The following is a 20932-nucleotide window of genomic DNA, read 5'->3' as shown; positions in this document are numbered from 1 at the left end:
GGCGACTGATCTCTCTTTTCCCACTGTTTTCTCAAAATAGTTTTATCACGACCTGCGTTAGAAGCCGGTGCAGGACATGTGCCTATGATGGTGCACTGACACCCATGTGAGCGTCTGCTCTCTGTGTGCTAAGGGTTTAAAAAATGCATTTTGGAAGCCACTGGTGAGTGTTCATTAAAAAATAAAAGTCAAGCAGCGTGTGAATTTTATGAAATGAATCAACAATTTTTCCAACAACTGGAAATTGAAATTTATAATGCTTTGAAGCGACTGACTCCTTTGGAAACGAAGCATTGTCCAGGCCCATGGAAATATTATTCAAATTTTTACTGGCAGAACTATCTTTAAAACAGAAAGAAAACAATGTTTTATTTGATGCAAGACTTCAGTATTGTACACAGTGTAAGGTTAGGGGAGAAGATAGTTGGGGTTTGCCATTGACATATTACTACGATGTTCCTTAAGATATTTTTTGTACATGTCCCATTCTTTCATAAATGTTTGATCAGTATGTCCTCTCAATTTCCCTGTAATTTTTGCCAGCTCAGCGTATTCTAACAGTTTCCTTTGCCAATCCAGTTTGGTCGGGATTGTGTCCCCTTCCCAGTTTCTAGTGGTTAATGTTCTTGCAGCTACCGTGGCGTACAAGAATATCTTCCTCACCTTTTTAGGGATGTCTGAACCTAGTATGCCCAAAAGGAAAGCTTCCGGCTTTTTAATAAAGTAGATCATAAACATGTTTTTGAGCTCATTAGAAATTACCTCCCAAAATTCCTTTATTTTCTTACAGTTCCACCACATATGTAGCATTGTACCTTCTGCTTCCCCACATCTCCAACATTTAACATTTACTTGAGGTATTCTTATACATTTTAGATAGTTTAATGGTGTTAAATACCAGCGGAATTGCATTTTCATAAAATTTTCTTTCAATACATAACACATGGTGAACTTCATATCTACCTTCCATAGTCGTTCCCAAGCATCCATTGGGATGTTATAACCAAGATCTTGAGCCCATTTAACTATTACTGGTTTTACCTCCTCCTTGACTTCCCAGTCAAGGAGGAGTCTATACATTTTAGAAAGAGTTTTTCTTTTGGAGTTAATCAATTCTTTTGGAGTTAATCAATTCTTTTTCAAATCTGGAAGGCTCTATTGCAAAACCATTTTGTTTACCAAGTTTAAATATCTCATGGAGTTGATGATATTGTAACCAATCTGGTCAGACTGACCACATGCCCTTAAAAAAGGCTCCTGTTGCTGGGTAGATTTTTCTGTTGCCTAGCAACCTATTCAAGACCAACTCTCAAGTTCTTTCTGGAATATTCCTACTGGAGGTAATATGGCTTGTAATGACAAATAGTCATTAATAGCTTTATCCTTCATGAATTCGTCTAACCCCCTTTTGAAACAGTTCCAAGATGGCGACAGTCAGCATATCTTGTGGTAGCAAATTCTACAGTGTGAAGAAGCTATTTCTTTTGTCTGTCCTGAATCCCGCACTCTTCACGCTTCATTGGATGACCCCGGGTTCTAGCGTTACGAGAGAGAACTTGTGTTTCTGGCATTTCCTCGACAACCTGTGGGAAAAGAGAGCCGACATGAACGAAATTCACCCAAGTATTCTCAAGATGTTGGTTTTAATGGGGACGTTTGCCAATGGAAACATATCATCCAGTTGAATTAAGCGAGCCAGTTGAGCTCAAATTCTTTCATGGCTGATAATGCTACGCGGCCAAGCTAAAGGCAACGCCGTGCATTTCATACGTAGCCAGGAGAAACAGGGTTGGCTGAAAAGAAAGAAATCCGTTTGAAATACAGTACCCTTACTAATGCAACATGGCTGGAGATTCAATTAGAGACTGGAATTTCCATCTTGGTTAACGGTCCCAGAGCACTTTTCAGAAGGGGGGCTAGGATATATATATATATATATATATATATATATATATATATATATATTCTAAATCAATTTGTGACTGGATCCTGGAAGCAAGCCAATGAGACTTCAAAGGGGAATGCCACAAGGAACCGATGTTTGATGTGTGTGTTCTTTTATTGGGATCTGTATTCCTTGCCCTCATAACAGTGAAAGTAATATTCCATCGGCAAAAGTGCAGCAGATGTAATGCGTCGTGGATAATGGATGGAAGTAATTTAAGGCGAATGGTCTTTAATTTCATTGATCTCTTATTGTAGAAGAATTTCAGTTTAACAATTCGAGTTAATGCGTTTGCGTGTTGGGATTGTTATTTTCTTCAGGCCAAACCTCGCCGGCTCCAGATGGAAAAGAGAGAGGGTCTTTCTTTCAACTGTTTTGGAACAAAAAACAATGAGACATTGTAGAGGTTGCAAGCCTTATGGAGGGTTTTAACGTTTGCTCTGAAATTATGGTTTGAAGTGAATTTGCATTAAAAGGACGCTGTCAACTTTAGAAAGCAGCTTGGAGCGTGAAAAGGTTTTGATCTGCGGCTGCTTTAAAGCAATGTTGGTTGTGGATCACACACACTCTTTGCTTACTGCTTCTTGTAGCATCGGGTGAGCTGGTTCCAAGAGGTTTTGTGAATCAGCCATGAAAGACGGTCAGGCACAGACTGTAAATGTCGTATAATTCAAGGTCGGCTCAAGCAAATGGATGCATTACGCTGAGAGCTCCAGCATCAAGATCCAGTTCATACAATGGCCGTATGAGGCACCACATGTACCAAAGCTTCCATCCACCTGTTAAATTGGTCTCTAGTGACAGCTGCTACAAGCACCTATAACTGGAGAGACTTAAAGAGATGTTGGATTGAAAACAAGCGGTATTGGTAAAAAGATTAACAAGAGTATGTAAATATGGATTGATAATGGTGGAAAATATATATTTATAAATAGGTTAAGATGTTGAGCAAGGACAAATGATAGAGGGTAAGGACTTGCTGAACTAAATATCTGAACTGGAATACAAAAAGGGAGGTGTGAGGAGGTCAGGAAACTAGTAAATGAAGTATAAGATATGAAAATATTGATTTCTTTCTTTCTGTCTTTTTTCTTCTTTTTAACTGTTTTCTATTTTGCATTTTTCACGTGTTTTGTTTTTGTATACTTGGAGCTCTTTTTTCTTTTATTAGGGTTATTCTTTGTTCTTATTTTTTATGTTTAAACTTTGAAACTCTTTATTGTTTTCAAAATTTTAATAAATAATACGTTAATATATATATATATATATATATATATATATATATATATATATATATATATGCAGGTTTTGGTGTCTTCGGGTGTCTTCCCGTGTAAGAGTCGGGGTGTCTGGGCGACGTTTCGACGAGGTCTCACTCGTCATCTTCAGGCTGGTGCTTTCGGCTTCTTGTTACTGGAACAGAGCAGAATCTGGTGTTTGAGTTCCTATAAATACTGTTGAGGGGTGTGGTGTATAGCCTCCAACGTTCTGGGCAGAGAGGAAGTTCCTAGATTAGTGTGCCTTTTCTTCTTTTGTTCCTTAATTACTTGAGGGATATCTTGAGTGATTTCATGAGTGATATTCTGAATACCACTGGGTGGGTCATTAAGTGTAGATTAGTTGCTAAAGCTTTCGTGTCTTGACCTCTTGAGCTTGTGAAGAGTTTTTCTGAGAAGATGGCTGTGCTGCATTTAGTTGTGCTCTGGCTTGGCTTCGTGTATAGGGGCGAGCTGTGATTTTGTGCCTTGTGCCCGCCAGATCTGTGTAGGGATTGCAGGGGGGTGCAGCATCCGGAGGTGCCACTATAGTTTGGCTACTGGATGGAGTCTGTAATATGTCTGTGGAGAGGGTCTGGGTTTGGGTCTGGTGTGGTTGATTGGTGACGGCGTTCTGTGTGCCTCTGGTTCTGGTGTCGGTTTTTGTGGGGAGGGCTAATTTCCAGATGTCTGGCAGGCGGGACGTGTCGTCACGCTTGTTCATGTTGTGAGGGTGTTTCTCTATCTCGATGGCTTCCATGATTATTCTCTTGTGGTGATGTTCCATGTTAAAGAGCAATTTGGAATCTGCAAAATTAATTTCGTGTCCTGTTTCTTTCATGTGTTGGAAAAGAGAGGAAGTTTTTTCTTCTTTTTTGACGGCATTCTTGTGTTCTGCGATACGTGCATTTATTCGTCTGTTTGTTTGTCCAATGTACGTGGCTGGGCAGACTTTGCAGGGTATTTCATAGACCCCTTGGTTTTCCAGCTGGATTTTGTCTTTTGGGTTTCTGAGGATATTGGCTATTTTTTGGTTGGTGCAGAAGGCTGTTTTGATATTGTGTTTATGGAGGATTTTGCTAATTTTGTCTGTAGTGCCCTTGATATAAGGAAGGAGGGCCATGCCATTGTTTTCTTCTGTGTCTTGGTTTTTGGGGGGTGTTTCTTTTTGGATTAGCTTCGTAACCCTGTTTTTCTGGTATCCATTGGCGATTAACACATTTGAGAGATTCTGTAACTCAGTTGTCAAGTGGTCTTTGTCAGCCAGGCGTTTGGTTCTGGAGATGAGAGTCTTGGCTACGGAGTTTATTTGTGCAGGGTGGTGGTGTGATTGTGCGTGTAAGTAGCGGTTGGTGTGTGTTTTTTTCCGGTAGATAGTGTGTCCTAGGGAGCCATCAGGTTTTTTGTAGATTAGGACGTCAAGAAAGGGGAGTTGGTTGTTGTCTTCTATTTCCATAGTGAATTGTATTTTGGGGTGTAGGCTGTTGAGATGTGTGAGGAAGCTATCTAGTTTTTCTTTCCCGTGTGGCCAAATTACAAAGGTGTCGTCAACATATCTGAGCCAAAGTTTGGGTTTGTGTTCTGACTTGTCTAAAGCATTGGTTTCAAAGTGTTCCATGTACAAATTTGCGATGACCGGTGAGAGGGGTGATCCCATAGGTGCTCCTTCTATCTGTTTGTATCTTTGTCCATTGTGGATGAAGTACGTGTTGGTTAGGCAGTGGTTGGTCAGGTCCAGGATGTATTTGGGGGGATTGTATTTGTTTTGGATGGCTGTCAAGGCTTCATTAATGGGTACTTGAGTGAAGAGAGATACAACATCGAAGCTCACAAGAAGGTCATCGGGATGTAGGTATTGCTTCTTTATTGTTTCTATGAACTGGAAGGAGTTAGTAACGTGTGAAGCGATGGATTCTGCATAGGGCTGAAGTTGCTTAGCGAGAAATTTAGCGAGATTTTGTAGAGGTGAGCCTATGGAGCTGACTATTGGTCTGAGTGGTGTTCCTTCTTTGTGTATCTTGGGGAGACCGTAGAGTTTGGGGCATCTGGATGATTTTTCTCTGGGGATGATTCTTAGCTGGATTTCTTCACTGATAGGAGAGGCTTTTATTTTGGATTTGGTGGTTTTTTCCAGATAGGTGGTGGGATCTGTTTTTATAGGTTGGTAGGTAGGGTCTTGGAGTAGATTTGATAGTTTTGCTTGGTAGTCCGATGTGTTCATCACAACAGTGGCGTTGCCTTTGTCTGCTGGGAGAATGATTATGTTGTTGTCTTTCCTCAGGTTGGTGAGTGCTTTCTGTTCTTCTTTGTGTAAATTGCTTCTGGGTGGTTTGCTGGAGCAGAGGATGTTGGTGACTTCAAGTCTGATTTTATTGGCTTCATCTGGGTCGATTTTGGTCAGGCTAGCTTCGACTCCGCATATGATGTTTTCCGTGGGGATGCGTCTCGGGGCGACTGCAAAGTTGAAACCTTTGGAGAGTACTTTGGTTTCAGTTGGGGTGAGGATCCTGTCTGATATGTTATGTACTGTTTGTTTCATGAGTTGTTGTGGAGGGTGGCTGGGCTTCTGGCGTTTCTCTAGTTTGTAGAGTTTGTTGGTGTGTCTGTCTGTCTTATGTGAGGTCTCAGTTTCAGCTCTCCAGACGGCTAGTTGTTTGCATTTGTCCCAGAGTGCAGGGTGGATTTTGTTACATAGTTTGAGGTGAAGAGTGAGCAGATCTTTGTTGGTTTGGTTTAGTAGGTATCTTTTCTTATGTATTTCGTTTCTGATTAGGGATAGTTCAGTTCGTTTCAGGATCCTTTCGGTAGCTTACTTACCGCTACTTACACGCACAATCACACCACCACCCTGCACAAATAAACTCCGTAGCCAAGACTCTCATCTCCAGAACCAAACGCCTGGCTGACAAAGACCACTTGACAACTGAGTTACAGAATCTCTCAAATGTGTTAATCGCCAATGGATACCAGAAAAACAGGGTTACGAAGCTAATCCAAAAAGAAACACCCCCCAAAAACCAAGACACAGAAGAAAACAATGGCATGGCCCTCCTTCCTTATATCAAGGGCACTACAGACAAAATTAGCAAAATCCTCCATAAACACAATATCAAAACAGCCTTCTGCACCAACCAAAAAATAGCCAATATCCTCAGAAACCCAAAAGACAAAATCCAGCTGGAAAACCAAGGGGTCTATGAAATACCCTGCAAAGTCTGCCCAGCCACGTACATTGGACAAACAAACAGACGAATAAATGCACGTATCGCAGAACACAAGAATGCCGTCAAAAAAGAAGAAAAAACTTCCTCTCTTTTCCAACACATGAAAGAAACAGGACACGAAATTAATTTTGCAGATTCCAAATTGCTCTTTAACATGGAACATCACCACAAGAGAATAATCATGGAAGCCATCGAGATAGAGAAACACCCTCACAACATGAACAAGCGTGACGACACGTCCCGCCTGCCAGACATCTGGAAATTAGCCCTCCCCACAAAAACCGACACCAGAACCAGAGGCACACAGAACGCCGTCACCAATCAACCACACCAGACCCAAACCCAGACCCTCTCCACAGACATATTACAGACTCCATCCAGTAGCCAAACTATAGTGGCACCTCCGGATGCTGCACCCCCCTGCAATCCCTACACAGATCTGGCTGGCACAAGGCACAAAATCACAGCTCGCCCCTATACACGAAGCCAAGCCAGAGCACAACTAAATGCAGCACAGCCATCTTCTCAGAAAAACTCTTCACAAGCTCAAGAGGTCAAGACACGAAAGCTTTAGCAACTAATCTACACTTAATGACCCACCCAGTGGTATTCAGAATATCACTCATGAAATCACTCAAGATATCCCTCAAGTAATTAAGGAACAAAAGAAGAAAAGGCACACTAATCTAGGAACTTCCTCTCTGCCCAGAACGTTGGAGGCTATACACCACACCCCTCAACAGTATTTATAGGAACTCAAACACCAGATTCTGCTCTGTTCCAGTAACAAGAAGCCGAAAGCACCAGCCTGAAGATGACGAGTGAGACCTCGTCGAAACGTCGCCCAGACACCCCGACTCTTACACGGGAAGACACCCGAAGACACCAAAACCTGCATTCCTGTACCCGTGAAAATCTACGAAAGCATATATATATATAAGCATATATAAAATCTACGAAAGCATATATATATTCTGCTCTGTTCCAGTAACAAGAAGCCGAAAGCACCAGCCTGAAGATGACGAGTGAGACCTCGTCGAAACGTCGCACAGACACCCCGACTCTTACACGGGAAGACACCCGAAGACACCAAAACCTGCATATATATATATATATATATATATATATATATATATATAACTGGAGAGACTTTTCCCTTGCCCTCTGCTCTCAATGAGATGAAGACGACTGCTCCTCATACACCCTCCTGACAGTCAGAGAAGGGAGGCATTTGAACTCATGATTCCAGTCCCTATTACGTCTTGTTAACTCTACATTTCTATGGTTCTATGATATTTGACAGGTAGCAGTTTGAAGTAAATTGAAGACAGCACTTCCTGTGTCTGGAAAGGCGGGATCTGGTCCCCCAAATCTTAAAGGTAAAGGTAAAGGGGCCCCTGACCATTAGGTCCAGTCATGACCGACTCTGGGGTTGCAGCGCTCATCTCGCTTTATTGGCCGAGGGAGCCGGCGTACAGCTTCCAAGTCATGTGGCCAGCATGACCCGGGTCATGTGAACCAGAGCAGTGCACGGAAACGCCGTTTACCTTCCTGCCGAAGAGGTACCTATTTATCTACTTGCACTTTGACATGCTTTCAAACTGCTAGGTTGGCAGGAGCAGGGACCGAGCAACGGGAGCTCACAGATTTGAACCTCCGATCGGAAGGTTGGCAAGCCCAAGGCTCAGTGGTTTAGACCACAGTGCCACCCACGTCCCATCAGGAACATACCAGACAGTAAATCCTATTGAACTCAGTGGGACTTTCTGAGAAAAAAATGATTCGGATTGCAGTGCAAGGCTGCACAGTCTTTACCCAGTTACCTGGGAGTAAGCTCCATTGAATACAGTGGGACTTACTTCTGAGTAGACACATAAAGGCTTGCCGTGTAAGGCTCAATTTACAATAAAGTGATAAACACTCCACATATTTCCTAAAAAATGGCTGTTTGCTGAAGCATTGTGATTAAAGAATTTAAAGCAGGTTGGTGAACTTTTCCTTCAAAATTATAGGAAGGGCTTCGTACGCCAGCTTCACCGTTTCTTTCACTTGGTGCCGGTATTTTATTTTCAGTACTCTGTTTTTGGCAACTACACCCCCCACACCCCCCCACATTTAATTCTTCTCCAAGACGTGGAGGGGAGGAAAAAAGGGAAACCGTGACTTTCTGGGATCAAATCATAAACTGTAATTCTGTAATTCTAGGGCTGTTCCTGGAAAATATGGACACTTGGAAGGTGGGCATCGATAGCCTTACCTTCCTCCATGAGTCTGCTTTTAAAGCCATGCAACTTGGTGACAGTCCTGTGGGAGTGAGTTCCGTAGTCCAACAATGCATCGTGTGAAGAAGTAATTTCATTTGTCTGTTCCGGACCGCCCAACATTCAGCTCCAGTGCATGTGAGCGAGTTCTAGTGCTATGTTTTCGTGCCCAAAATCTCTCTCTCGCCCCGTATCTCCCCAGGAGCATTTGCTGTGGGCCAGGGATGGGGCACCAGTGTCCCACCAGCCGTTACCGGACTCCGACTGGCATCAGCCTCAGCCAGCAAAGCTGGGGGGTTCCCTCTCCCTGCCATTGGCCCACAGGGACAGAGCAACGGGAGCTCACCCCATCGCGGGGATTCGAACCGCCGACCTTCAGATCGGCAAGCCCTAGGCTCTGTGGTTTAACCCACAGCGCCACCCGTGTCCCCCCCCCCCGAAATCTTAGGACGCAATAAAATTGTGAGTCTTTGGGATACCGCAGGACTCCTTATTGATTTTGCTGCAGCTAACTATCGCTGCTACCTCTCTGGAATCTGCATTGCAAGTGATTCATTTTGTCTGCCGAACAAACCCGGTAGTCATGACTAAGCCATTTCTCACCTTCTCACCCCTTGCCTTTTCCTGTAAGACCTATTACAGTCGTTAAGAGTCGTCAACAGGCTCATCTCAGCTATCTGCCAATCTCCCATTCCCACCACTCTTCTGAGTAATACCCTTCCCCACCTTCTCACTATATAGAAGGGTCTGGCAACTTCTGTTTCAGTGTATCTGAAGGAGTGTGCATGCACACGAAAGCTCATACCAAGAACTAACTTAGTTGGTCTTTAAGGTGCTACTGGAAGGAAATTTTTTATTTTGACTATGGCAGACCAACACGGCTATCTATCTGTAACCGGTAGTCATAGTAAGGTAAGGTAAAGGACCCCTGGATGGGTAAGTCCAGTCAAAGGCAACGATGGGGTGCTGCGCTCATCTCACTTGCCACAGCTGTTATTAGGCACATATTATAACTGGAACATTTGTGCCTTTTTTAAATGCTGAAAACGACCCACGCAGATAAGCCCTTCTTTGGGATTTTGGAGTTCTGGAGTGAACTTAGAAGCATTTGTAGACTTGCGATCAAGAGACTCAGCATAATATTGCAGGGCTATTAAACTTCCTAACTGGAGGTGGGGGAAATTCAGCTCACTGCAGCTATTGTACTGGCATCCTGGCGACTTTCTCGTTTTACGATCTCTCTGTATCTCCCCCACTCCTCACCTCAACCGCTGTGCCGATAATGGCACCCTTGTTTGAAACTGCCCTGGGAGTTCCTGGTTTAATTGATCCAGCCCGAAAAGTCGTTGGGCTGGCTGCGAATTTTTGCTTGTAGCTAAAACGGTTCTGCAGAAAGGAGGTACATTCAGAAAGAAGCCAGCCAAGACCCTCTTTCTTACGGCCTGGAATCTCACGTGAAATATAACATAGCCTCAAGGCGGAAGCTTGGAAACCCTAGGATTTTTCGAAATGCACAGCCATCACAACTGAGCTTTTGTATACTTTTGTGCGAACAAAAGCCACATTGAATCCTGGCTGAAGGTGGTGCCTTCCTTAAAGCGCTCAAGACTCAACAGAAAGCAGATCTTGTGCTTTGGGGGTGAAACCTTTGGGGCTGCACACACAGGTGGTGAGGAAGGAGGAAGCCACCCCAAAAAGCTCTCAAGGGGGTGATAGAACGAGAAGGAGCAAAAGGCATGCACACCGCCAGGAAACGCAGCTTTCTGCCTTGGAAAGCGCATTGGTGCAATACTTTATCCCTCCCCTCCGTTTAAATAATAAAAATAAAATAAGCATTGGCAGACTCAGGCTGTTTTCTGGCACATTCCGCCCGACATCTGATCGTTAAAGCGAGCACAGCGTTTACCAGAGGCAACGCACCAAGATACACTGCAGATGTGTCTCCCAGAACCACATGTTCCCCTCTTAAGGAATTGGCTTTCCTAGGCAAACACATGCAACCAATCACCGAATAAAACAAGGCTGTTTATCCTTTTCATGCAGTATTATTACAGTAATCTCAAATCGGGCATGTCGGGCTGCAGCCGGAAATGGCACCAGAGATGTATTACTATTCTGAGAGAAAGGATAGGGGGTGTCAGGACACAGAGGCCTGTGCGTTGCCTCACCAGAATGGTACATGCTCTGGTTATCTACTGCAATGCTCTCTGTGTGGGGCTGCCTTTGAAGGTGACTCGGAAACTGCAACTAATCCAGAATGTGGCAGCTAGACTGGTGACTGGGAGTGGCCGCCGAGACCACATAACACTGGTCTTGAAAGACCTACATTGGCTCCCAGTACATTTCTGAGCACAGTTCAAAGTGTTGGTGCTGACCTTTGAAGCTCTAAACGGCCTCAGTCCAGTATACCTGAAGGAGCGTTTCCACCTCCATCGTTCTGCCCGGACACTGAGGTCCAGCTCCGAGGGCCTTCTGGCGGTTCCCTCCCTGCGAGAAGTGAGGTTGCAGGGAACCAGGCAGAGGGCCTTCTCAGTAGTGGCACCTGCCCTGTGGAACAGCTGTGTGATTTGTAAAAGGCATCTGAAGGCAGCCCTGCTCAGGGAAGTTTTTAGTGTTTGATGCTGCATTGTGTTTTTACTATTTTTGTTGGGAAATGCCCAGTCAGGTGGGCAGCATTTAAAATTATTATTATTATTATTATTATTATTATTATTATTATTATTATTAAGAGAGGAACTGCAGGAGGATTAAAAAGCAGGACAGAGCCTCATGCCTCTATGTATGTGTCTCTTTCTCCAAGGCGGAGGAAGTTTGGCAACAGTTTTGCAGAGCAAATTCCTCATTTTGCCAAAGCCTGGCTCCGGTTTGAAGTGAATCGGACGATATTGAGATTGGGGTAATTAACCACGAACCCCGTTTTGATGCATCAATTACTCCGTTTGCAGGTCGCTGCAAAACGTTGCAGAACTTTGGCACCAGTATCGAGGGGATCCCAGATTTTGGGGTTCATAGTTGATGCAGTTCCTTTGGCATATGGTGACAAAGAGGGAGGCAGGACCTTGTTAATGCTGTCGGACAATCAGCCAAGGACCTCTCAAGTCAGGCTGGAGCCGGTCACCTGACAGGACACGGAACATACCCTCCAAGTGTCCTGATCTTCCAGGGACAGCCCTGGAATTACGAAAAGCTTTTGATTTGCATGGATAGCTGTTTGTCTCACTTCAACAGCTGTTGTGTGCTTTACTGTATTTCCCCTCCCCCTAAAAAAAACACCCTAATTTTCTTGTGAAGTGTTGTTTTCTTGTTGCCATGGTGTGAGCAGCAGCAATGATGTTTTGGATGAAAGAAAGCATGAAGCGTTGCCCCTAACCTCTGTGTCCTTTCCTGGGATTTTTGCCTGGGCTGTGACGCTTCCCAGCTGCTCCAGGGTCTGTGATACCTGCCAATTCTAAAATGTGTGTGAGGAGTGGACCCCAAAGCCAGCTCCAAATAGACTGACCACGTCTTCCCCCAAAGAATCCTGGGAACTGTGGCTAAGGGTGCAGGGAATTGCAGCTCTGTGAGAGGTGAACTATTATGATGATGTTACAGATAGGTAGCCGTGTTGGTCTGCCATAGTCAAAATAAATTTTTTTCCTTCCAGTAGCACCTTAAAGACCAACTAAGTTAGTGCTTGGTATGAACTTTCGTGTGCATGCACACTTCTTCAGATACACTGAAACAGAAGTTGCCAGATCCTTCTATATAGTGAGAAGGTGGGGAGGGGTATTACTCAGAAGGGTGGTGGGAATGGGAGATTGGCAGATAGCTGAGATGAGCCTGTTGATGACTCTTAACGACTGCAATAGGTCTTATAAGAAAAGGCAAGGGGTGAGAAGGTGAGAAATGGCTTAGTCATGTATAATGAGATAAGAATCCAATGTCTTTGTTCAGACCAGGTCTCTCCATGGTTTTAAGTTTGGTAATGAGTTGCAATTCAGCAGCTTCTCTTTCCAGTCTATTTCTGAAATTCCTTTGTAGTAAAACAGCTATTATGATGATGATGATTATTATTAATCTCCCTACTTTTTATTTTCCCATTGTTCCTGTATGTGGTTGCATTGGAGTATCGCAGGAAAGACAGGGATGTTTGGGGGGGGCACTAGAAGACAGCAGAAGTTAAGGACTTGCTTGAGATTTGGGGGCGAGAGAGCCCCTTTGCATTCTAGCAATACTGTATTCCAAACTTAAAAATGGAAAGCGTAATGCTGGTGGTCAACAAAAGAGGTTCAAAGACTCACTCAAGGCAAATCTTAAAAAATGTATAAGCACTGACGATTGGAAAACAACTGGCCTGCAAGCGCTCCAATTGGAGAACAGCCTTTACCAAAGGAGTCGTGGACTTTGAAGACGCTGGAACTCAGGACGAAAGGAAGAAACGTGCTAAGAGGAAGGCATGCTTGGCAAATCCACGCTGTGATCAATTCCCGCCTGGAAACCCATGTCCCCGCTGTGGAAGGACGTGTGGATCCAGGTCGTTGATGTGTTACAAGAGCTCCACTCTGACTGAAACCCTTCCCACAAAAACATTTAAATGGTTTCTCCCCGGAGTGACTTTGTTGGTGCACAGTCAGTCTCCCACTACAAATGAAAATCTTTCCACACTCCATACACTTATATGGTTTCTGCCCTGTGTGAGTTCGTAGTATAGTAAGGTGTGAACAGTGTCTGAAGCTCTTTCCGCACTCTATACATCTAAATGGTTTCTCCCCTGTGTGAATCTGTGGATGTCGAGTGAGGCTTGCACTCTGACTGAAACTCTTCCTGCACTCCATGCATTTAAATGGTTTCTCCCCTGTGTGAGTTTGTTGATGTTTTGTAAGAGCTCCACTCTCACTGAAACCCTTCCCACAAACCATACAGTTAAATGGTTTCTCCCCTGTGTGAGTTCATTGATGAACTCTAAGAGTTCCACTCTGAGTGAAACCCTTTCCACACTCCATACATTTAAATGGTTTCTCCCCTGTGTGAATTTGTTGATCCACGGTAAGTTTTCCATTTTCACTGAAGCTCTTTCCGCACTCCATACATTTAAAGAGTTTCTCCCCTGTGTTAGTTTGTAGATGTGTGCTAAGGTGTTCACTCACACTGGAGTACTTTACAAATGGCCCCTCAAAATTCTAATAGCCTTTGTCCAGGACATCTCTCAATTGGTCCAGGACAACATCCCTGTATTTTTCTGTTCCAAGGGAGGAGATGAGCTCATACTTGAGTATCAGAGTCTCTAAAGAGGCCACCATCTCATAATTCTCCTCCATGACTTCTTTGTGCTGAGCTCTTTGGCCTTTTCCCAGCAGTGTCCACTCCTCCTCTGTGAAAAACATAGACACCTCCTCAAAGGTCAAGAGGACCTGCTCCCGTTGCTCTTTCGCTACCTGAGGAAGCTGTCTGCCTCCTCTTTCCACTCCACCTTTAAGAAGACATCCTTAGGATGTCCCTATTTTCATTGGAGAAATGCTGGAGGATGTGGAGTTATGTAATCCCCGAGCCAAGGAGCTAAGTAACTATGCAGCCTTTAAATGACATCTGAAGGGCAGCCCAGTCTAGGGAAGTTTGTTGAATGTTTAAAGTTTTATTATGTTTTTATGTATGTTGGAAGCCACCCAGAGTGGTTGGGGCAACCCAGTCACAAGGGTGGGGTATCAACAATAAAATTATTATTATTATTATTATTATTATTATTATTATTATTATTATTATTATTATTATTATCATTATTATCATCATCATCATAAATTATTATTAAAATTTTAATAATGATATAAAACTATAATTTAATAATTATTAAAATTATATTATCATTATTAACAATAAAAATTATTATGGAATAGCACATCCCTATTTTCATCAGAGAAATGTTGGAGGGTATGCAACAGATTCCAACAATATACCACCCTTTATCCAAAGGTCCAGGGCAGTGTATTTTTATAAATTGTGGCTCACATCATGCTCTCTTATTTCTCTCACTGCTTTGTACTCTACTTATATGTCGTGTTTCCATGTATATTGGCACTTTTGTATACCAGAATGATTCCCCCCCCCCTAGATTTGGTTGCTGATTTAATTGTTCTGCTTTTACACTGTAAATTCTGGAAACTTAGTTGGAGTCTCTCCTTGTGAGTGTGGATTTTATTCTCACTGGTTTTATTTTATTTTCATTTCTTTCTTTGGCTTTTTTCATAATGGGAAAAAATTCAATGAAGATTAGCTTCTTCTTCTTCTTTTAAAAAAGCATTTGCTACTCTGTTGAGCCAGGAAAGAACAAAGTAGGAAAGAGCAAAATACACTCAGCGCATGCAGGGATTTTAATGCGCGCACCTTGCGTTAATGCTCTCCCTGCTTGTGTACTGCTGCTTTTAAAATGCCTTGTTACGGCCCAGGTTTTGCCATGCAAGATAACATTTCATGGAAATGGCAGCCCACATTGAAACGGGCCGCGCATTCAGTGCGTGCCCAAGAAACGGTGCCGCAATTGTGTGGCTAGTAAGAACACACGGTGCCCTTGTGAAAGTAAGTGCTCTCGGAGTTTAAGCATCAGGATGGCCTTGCCTGTGATTTATTGGACAATGGCTGGAGAATTACAGTTCCTGCTGATCAGCCAAGGCAGCTATGTTAAAAACAAACAAACAAAGACCCAACCACCAGCTCCATAAAAGAGCTTTTATACTCTCGGTAAAAGCCGCCACACCGGCTGCCAATTCTGCACAATTCCCAACATGAGAGCTGCCCCAATTGGGTTTAAGACGATCTCCAAACGATGACCAGCCAACTTGAAAGATTTCCAGCGCAACATAATTGGACTGAATTCATGCGACTATATATAGAGCATCTCCATGGGGATGGGGAGCAATGGAATCATTCCAAGCGTGAACCTTGCTTCAGGAAATCCCAACAGGTAGAAATTAAACTCAAATTGCTACCGTGTTCCTGAATTATATGGTTAAGATAATAAGTTACCCCCTTCTGTATCAGTAAGCCTTGCATGCTATATTGTGGTGTTCGGTTTTATTTGTAGCTAATATGCCCTAGCGTTGGGAAATGAATGCTTTCCAAAGCACACTTGTCGACACTTCCCTTATTAAAAGAGGCACACAGCTAGATGCCATGCAGACCTACCCATAGGAACAGGGGAAAATTTGATTCTGTTCAACATTTAAGGCTGAACATACCTTATTTGCATTCCCCAAAACAATATTTCAGCCAAAGCACAGCCATTCTTTGAAATGTTTGCTTCTACAAGTTTTGGAGATCCTCTGTGAATTTGGATAGTGAATATCCTCCAAATGTGTGTGTGCTCAGCTGATACTTTGCACTCGGGATTAAGATATGACATTTCTCACCAATGCCAGGCAGTGGCGGTCGGTATTTACCAGTATGTGACCGCTTGTCCCGTGCTTTCTAGGCTTTTGGGGTCCGAGTAGTTTTGCAGTTCGCTAGCCAGAAAGTGTGCACAGAGATACGTAAACTGTACTGGAGAAAATAGTGTGTATGTAAGCATTTATAGGGACGCGGGTGGCGCTGTGGGTTAAAGCCTCAGCGCCTAGGGCTTGCCGATCGAAAGGTCGGCAGTTCGAATCCCCGCGGCGGGGTGCGCTCCCGTCGTTCGGTCCCAGCGCCTGCCAACCTAGCAGTTCGAAAGCACCCCCGGGTGCAAGTAGATAAATAGGTACCGCTTACCAGCGGGAAGGTAAACGGCGTTCCGTGTGCTGCGCTGGCTCGCCAGATGCAGCTTTGTCACGCTGGCCACGTGACCCGGAAGTGTCTCCGGACAGCGCTGGCCCCCGGCCAATAGATGTGAGATGGGCGCACAAACCCCAGAGTCTGTCAAGACTGGCCCGTTCGGGCAGGGGTACCTTTACCTTTACCTTTAAGCATTTATAAGCCGTAATAGCATGAATGAATGAATGAATGAATGAATGAATGAATGAATGAATGAATGAATTTTATTATTACGGTCACAGACCAGTTCTGGCTCACTTACATTATCAAGAAAATCATAAAACACAACAAGAATACATTGAATTGCAGTTGGGTATAGCAGAGACAATTCAGATATAGCGGCAGTTAAAAATATGTATTAAATCTTGATCACTAAAATATAACCTAAAATTGTCATTTCAAACCTTAATCATTTTGGTAGTACAGCTTGCTCCCTATGTTTTATGGCAGTCGCACTGAATTTGGCCACCCTTAGCGTGATCTCTAGATCCTTGCCCTCTACCAGGAGTTTTAGACATTGAAGTTCAGACCTATTTGGAGATTTTTGTGTAACAGGAGTGATAAATACCGAGCATATATCCCCGTAGAAACGGAAGCATAACAAGGCATGAGAGACAGTTTCTACCTCCATCAAGCCGCAGGGACAGACTCGTTCCACGTATGGGTTACCCTCGAATCTGCCCTGCAATAAGGCAGGTGGCAGCACGTTGAATCTAACGAGGGTAAATGACCGTCTGTATTTGGGTATTTGTAATTTTGACAAATAATTTGCTGGGGTAACTCCTCTCCCATTGTCTTTTATTGCTGGGTGTGTATTCATCTCACTCATGTGGCATTGCAGTTCCACACCCCAAATTCGTTGGCGGATTATTGCTCTAGCTTTCTCATAACCTACAGCTACCAGGGCCTGTGGGGGAAACCCCAAGCCTCTTAGCTTTCCATGCAGTGTAGCTTTCCATTTGGATGGGTAGGTATCCAGAAGCCATAATAGCATGCAGAAACACGAGAACAGGCCAATGGTCTCTCTAGTCCAGCATCCTGTTCTCCCAGGGCCCAGCCAGATGCCTGGGGGAGCCTGCAAGCAGGGCATGGTTGCAAGATCACTCTCCCCGCATGCAGAAACACTGCTGCCTCCAGCAAGAAAGAGCTTAGTCATCATGGCAAGTAGCCGATGATAGCTTTGTCCTCCATGAGTTTCTCCAGTCTTCTTTTCAACCCATCCATGTGCATGGCCATCACTTCCTCCTGTGGAAGCAAATCCCACAGTTCGCCTGTGTGTGCAGAAATAGCTTCTTTGTCCTGAATCTTCTAACATTCAGCTTTATTGGACGGCCCTAAGTTCTAGGGCTAGGAGAGAGAGGGAGAAAAAGTTCTTCCTCTCTTCTTTCTTCACACCAGGCATAGTTCATGTACTCAGTGCTTTTTCCCTAGAAAAATAGGTGCCAGTACCCACCATGAAGTTGTTACAGAAGTGCCACACTTTTTAACGACAAAAAAAGAAGTGCAGGTACTGCGTACCTTTGAGTAAAAGGTAAAGGGACCCCTGACCATTAGGTCCAGTCGTGACCGACTCTGGGGTTGCGGCGCTCATCTCGCTTTATTGGCCGAGGGAGCCGGCGTACAGCTTCCAAGTCATGTGGCCAGCATGACTGAGCGGCTTCTGGCGAACCAGAGCAGCGCATGGAAACGCCGTTTACCTTCCCGCCAGAGCGGTACCTATTTATCTACTAGCACTTTGATGTGCTTTCAAACTGCTAGGTTGGCAGGAGCAGGGACAGAGCAATGGGAGCTCACCCCGTCGTGGGGATTCGAACCGCCGACCTTCTGATCGGCAAGTCTTAGGCTCTGTGGTTTAACCCACAGTGCCACCTGCGTCCCTTATACCTTCCCCTGGGGGGGAAAGCACTGCATGTATTTTTATCATGTGCTCTTTTTACTCGCCTTCTCTCTGCCCGTTGCATGGGCGATGACATCCGAAGCAAGAGACTGACAGCAGTGGCTGTCACAGAGCAAGCTGGCAGTAAATCACACCACTCAAAGTTGGAGTTCACTCTTTATTAGCAAAAACACCATCTCCACAGACCTGGCTGAGTGTCAGGCCTAATGAGGAGAGCAGCTTATTCCCGATGGTCTTTCTTCATGAAAAGCAGCTGCCAGACTGAAAGTCCCCACCTCCTCACAGCCGTCTTAAGTCCCCTCTTCTCCAGGGCTTTCCCCAAGCAATCGGAGATCACACCTACATGTAACCTATGCCCTTTTCATGCCTCTTCTGGTTCTGGGAGACAAGGGAGGAAGGGAGCTTGTTGCAGCAGGAGGGGGAGACATCTGTGACTCTTCAGCAGCCAAACTCATCTCTGCCTCTTGGCCTCCCTCCTCTCCTGCTTCAGCTTCTGCCTCTGATTCTGGGCTTCTCTCTGCCACAGACTCTCCCCGCTCACTAAGCCCTGTTAATCTCTTCAGCTTCCAACACCTTCACCTACTAGTCTTCTCCCTCTAATTACTCATCATTGTCCCATCACCATTCCTTGGGTTCTGAGCCTTGTTCCCTTGGTTGTTCCCCTGCCTCCCACCATTCCTCTGCATCCAACCAGCCCATGGCAGTGGCCAAGGAGGCAGTAAGATCTGTTGCCCACCTATCTACTGCCTGAGCCACATTGCTCAGCATGGCTCACATCAGGGCTATCCCTTCCTCCAGGTGATCTGCGCCATTTCTTTGCTCCAGTCCAGCCTCCTCCCTTTCAGTCGGAACAGCTGTCATTCGGGAGGCTGCTCCAGTGCCGCCCATGCATAGGCCTCATTTGGGCAGGATGCGGCCTCAGTGCCTCCCATGCAGCCGTGCATATGGACGGCAAGCTGCTGTTAAAAAAAAATATACGGCTAATTGCATCTGGAGGTACAGTTCCTTGTGCAGCCTTTTCCTCGCAGGAAGGAGGAAGCTGTGATAATCCTGCAGTATTAATGAAATTAGAATGTGCCATATTCCGTTAGCAGTGGGAATCTACTCCCGGAAAGGGGGGTGACAAACCCTCCTTAGCCAAACCGTAGGACTTTGGGCCAGATGGCAATCAGCATGTCACACGGGAGACAAAGTCCTCTCTGTCTGCAAAAATTATGTGGTCTTTACGACCTGTAATTACACTCCCTGCCCCGTTCTCCGAAGACTCTTTCCAGCTCAATAGCTGTGCATTTACAGTTGTCAGATATTGACAGTCACATTATTATTTTTTAAAGCAAACTTTTTGGTGGGAGGGACTCTTTTTTTTATTGCTTTCCAAACTTCATCCCAATGGAAAATCTGGATTTATTTCTTTTCTTCCGGCCTGCCCTTTGGCAAAATCACTCTGTCAGTGTGCATGTGCTTCATCGGCCGGTCTTTTGGCAGTCAATGGCAGTACCACATGTGGGCAGCAGTTGGTACTGCTTCCAGTATCCTTACCATCTCAGCTTTCATTTTCATTTTTGAAAATAATACAGCCCCCTTGAGGGAGCAGCCACCCACCTGCCACCTATATTACGTACTTCAAATGGCACCTTTTCCACGGCGCCTTTGGCGCAACCTCCTAGTTCCCAGGACTACAACAGCTAAGTGTGTGACTTAGCCAAAATACATATACCTCCAATAATGGTGTGTTATTTTCTCCCTTCCCCTTCCTCTGTTTCCTGTGCCAAATGTGAAAATGCAGGCTGCTTAAGGACCTGTCCTCTTGTAGCTCTGTAAAGCACCAGACTCATGGATGGTACTGTAGCTCAGTGGCAGACCATCTGCTTCACATGCAGAACGTCCCAGGTTTGGTCCCTGGCATCTGCAGGTGGGAGCCAGGAGAAGCTCCTGCCTGAGACTCTGGGGGTGCCAGGCTCAGTTCCCATCTGCAGTGGCTGGCAAGATTCTGAGAAGGTCTTTCTCATCAGAGGGAAACCAGAGTGGCAATGCAGGCATTCTCCTGGCCACCTCATTCAGAAGGCCCAGCTCTGAAAGGAAAGATCTCCTGGGCCCTTTCTCAGAGCCAGGCACCAAGGGGTTGGCATAGAAACCACCGGTAGTGATGCCTTCACAAATATACATATGTCAAAGAGTGAGCTGGCAGTAAATCTCGCTGTTCAAAGTTGAAGTTAACTCTTTATTAGCAAAAAACACAATCTTCACAGCCCAGAGATGGAAAGAAGAAATATGGGCAATATGGATAGATATAAAATATAGATTACGAAATAATACGCAGTTGAAAATGTTGACAGTAGGACCCATGGAGGGGATGGGGGGAAGTCCCGAGATTCAGAGTAATCTCTTTATATGGATGTGTATTTGGTATGGTTATAAATTTATATTTGTAAAACCAAATAAAAATGATTTCAAAAAAGCCCCAAAACACAATCTTCACAGACTTGCCTAAGTGTCAGGCCTAACGAACACAGCAGTTCATCTCCAGTCGCAGCAGGATGGGGAGACTCCCGTGACTCTTCACCAGCCAAACTCATCTCTGCCTCTTGGCT

General features: G+C 44.6%; 1 long non-coding RNA gene across 2 annotated transcripts; it reads right to left on the bottom strand.

The window, feature by feature from the left end:
* Positions 1-383: 383 nt before the first annotated feature.
* Positions 384-20112, bottom strand: LOC309527635. Of its 2 annotated transcripts, XR_014217273.1 has the most exons (4): positions 20059-20112; positions 16066-16195; positions 9950-10072; positions 384-1583 (listed from the first exon to the last, which is right to left on the bottom strand). It is a non-coding gene; the product is annotated as an uncharacterized lncRNA (long non-coding RNA). The 2 variants fall into 2 exon arrangements; XR_014217274.1 differs by lacking the exon at positions 384-1583 and having other exon boundaries at positions 9776-10072.
* Positions 20113-20932: the final 820 nt, after the last annotated feature.

Source organism: Podarcis vaucheri, assembly GCF_965113315.1.
Source record: "Podarcis vaucheri genome assembly, chromosome: 1".
NCBI classification, from domain to species: domain Eukaryota; kingdom Metazoa; phylum Chordata; class Lepidosauria; order Squamata; family Lacertidae; genus Podarcis; species Podarcis vaucheri.
This window is presented reverse-complemented; position numbering and strand designations above follow the sequence as displayed.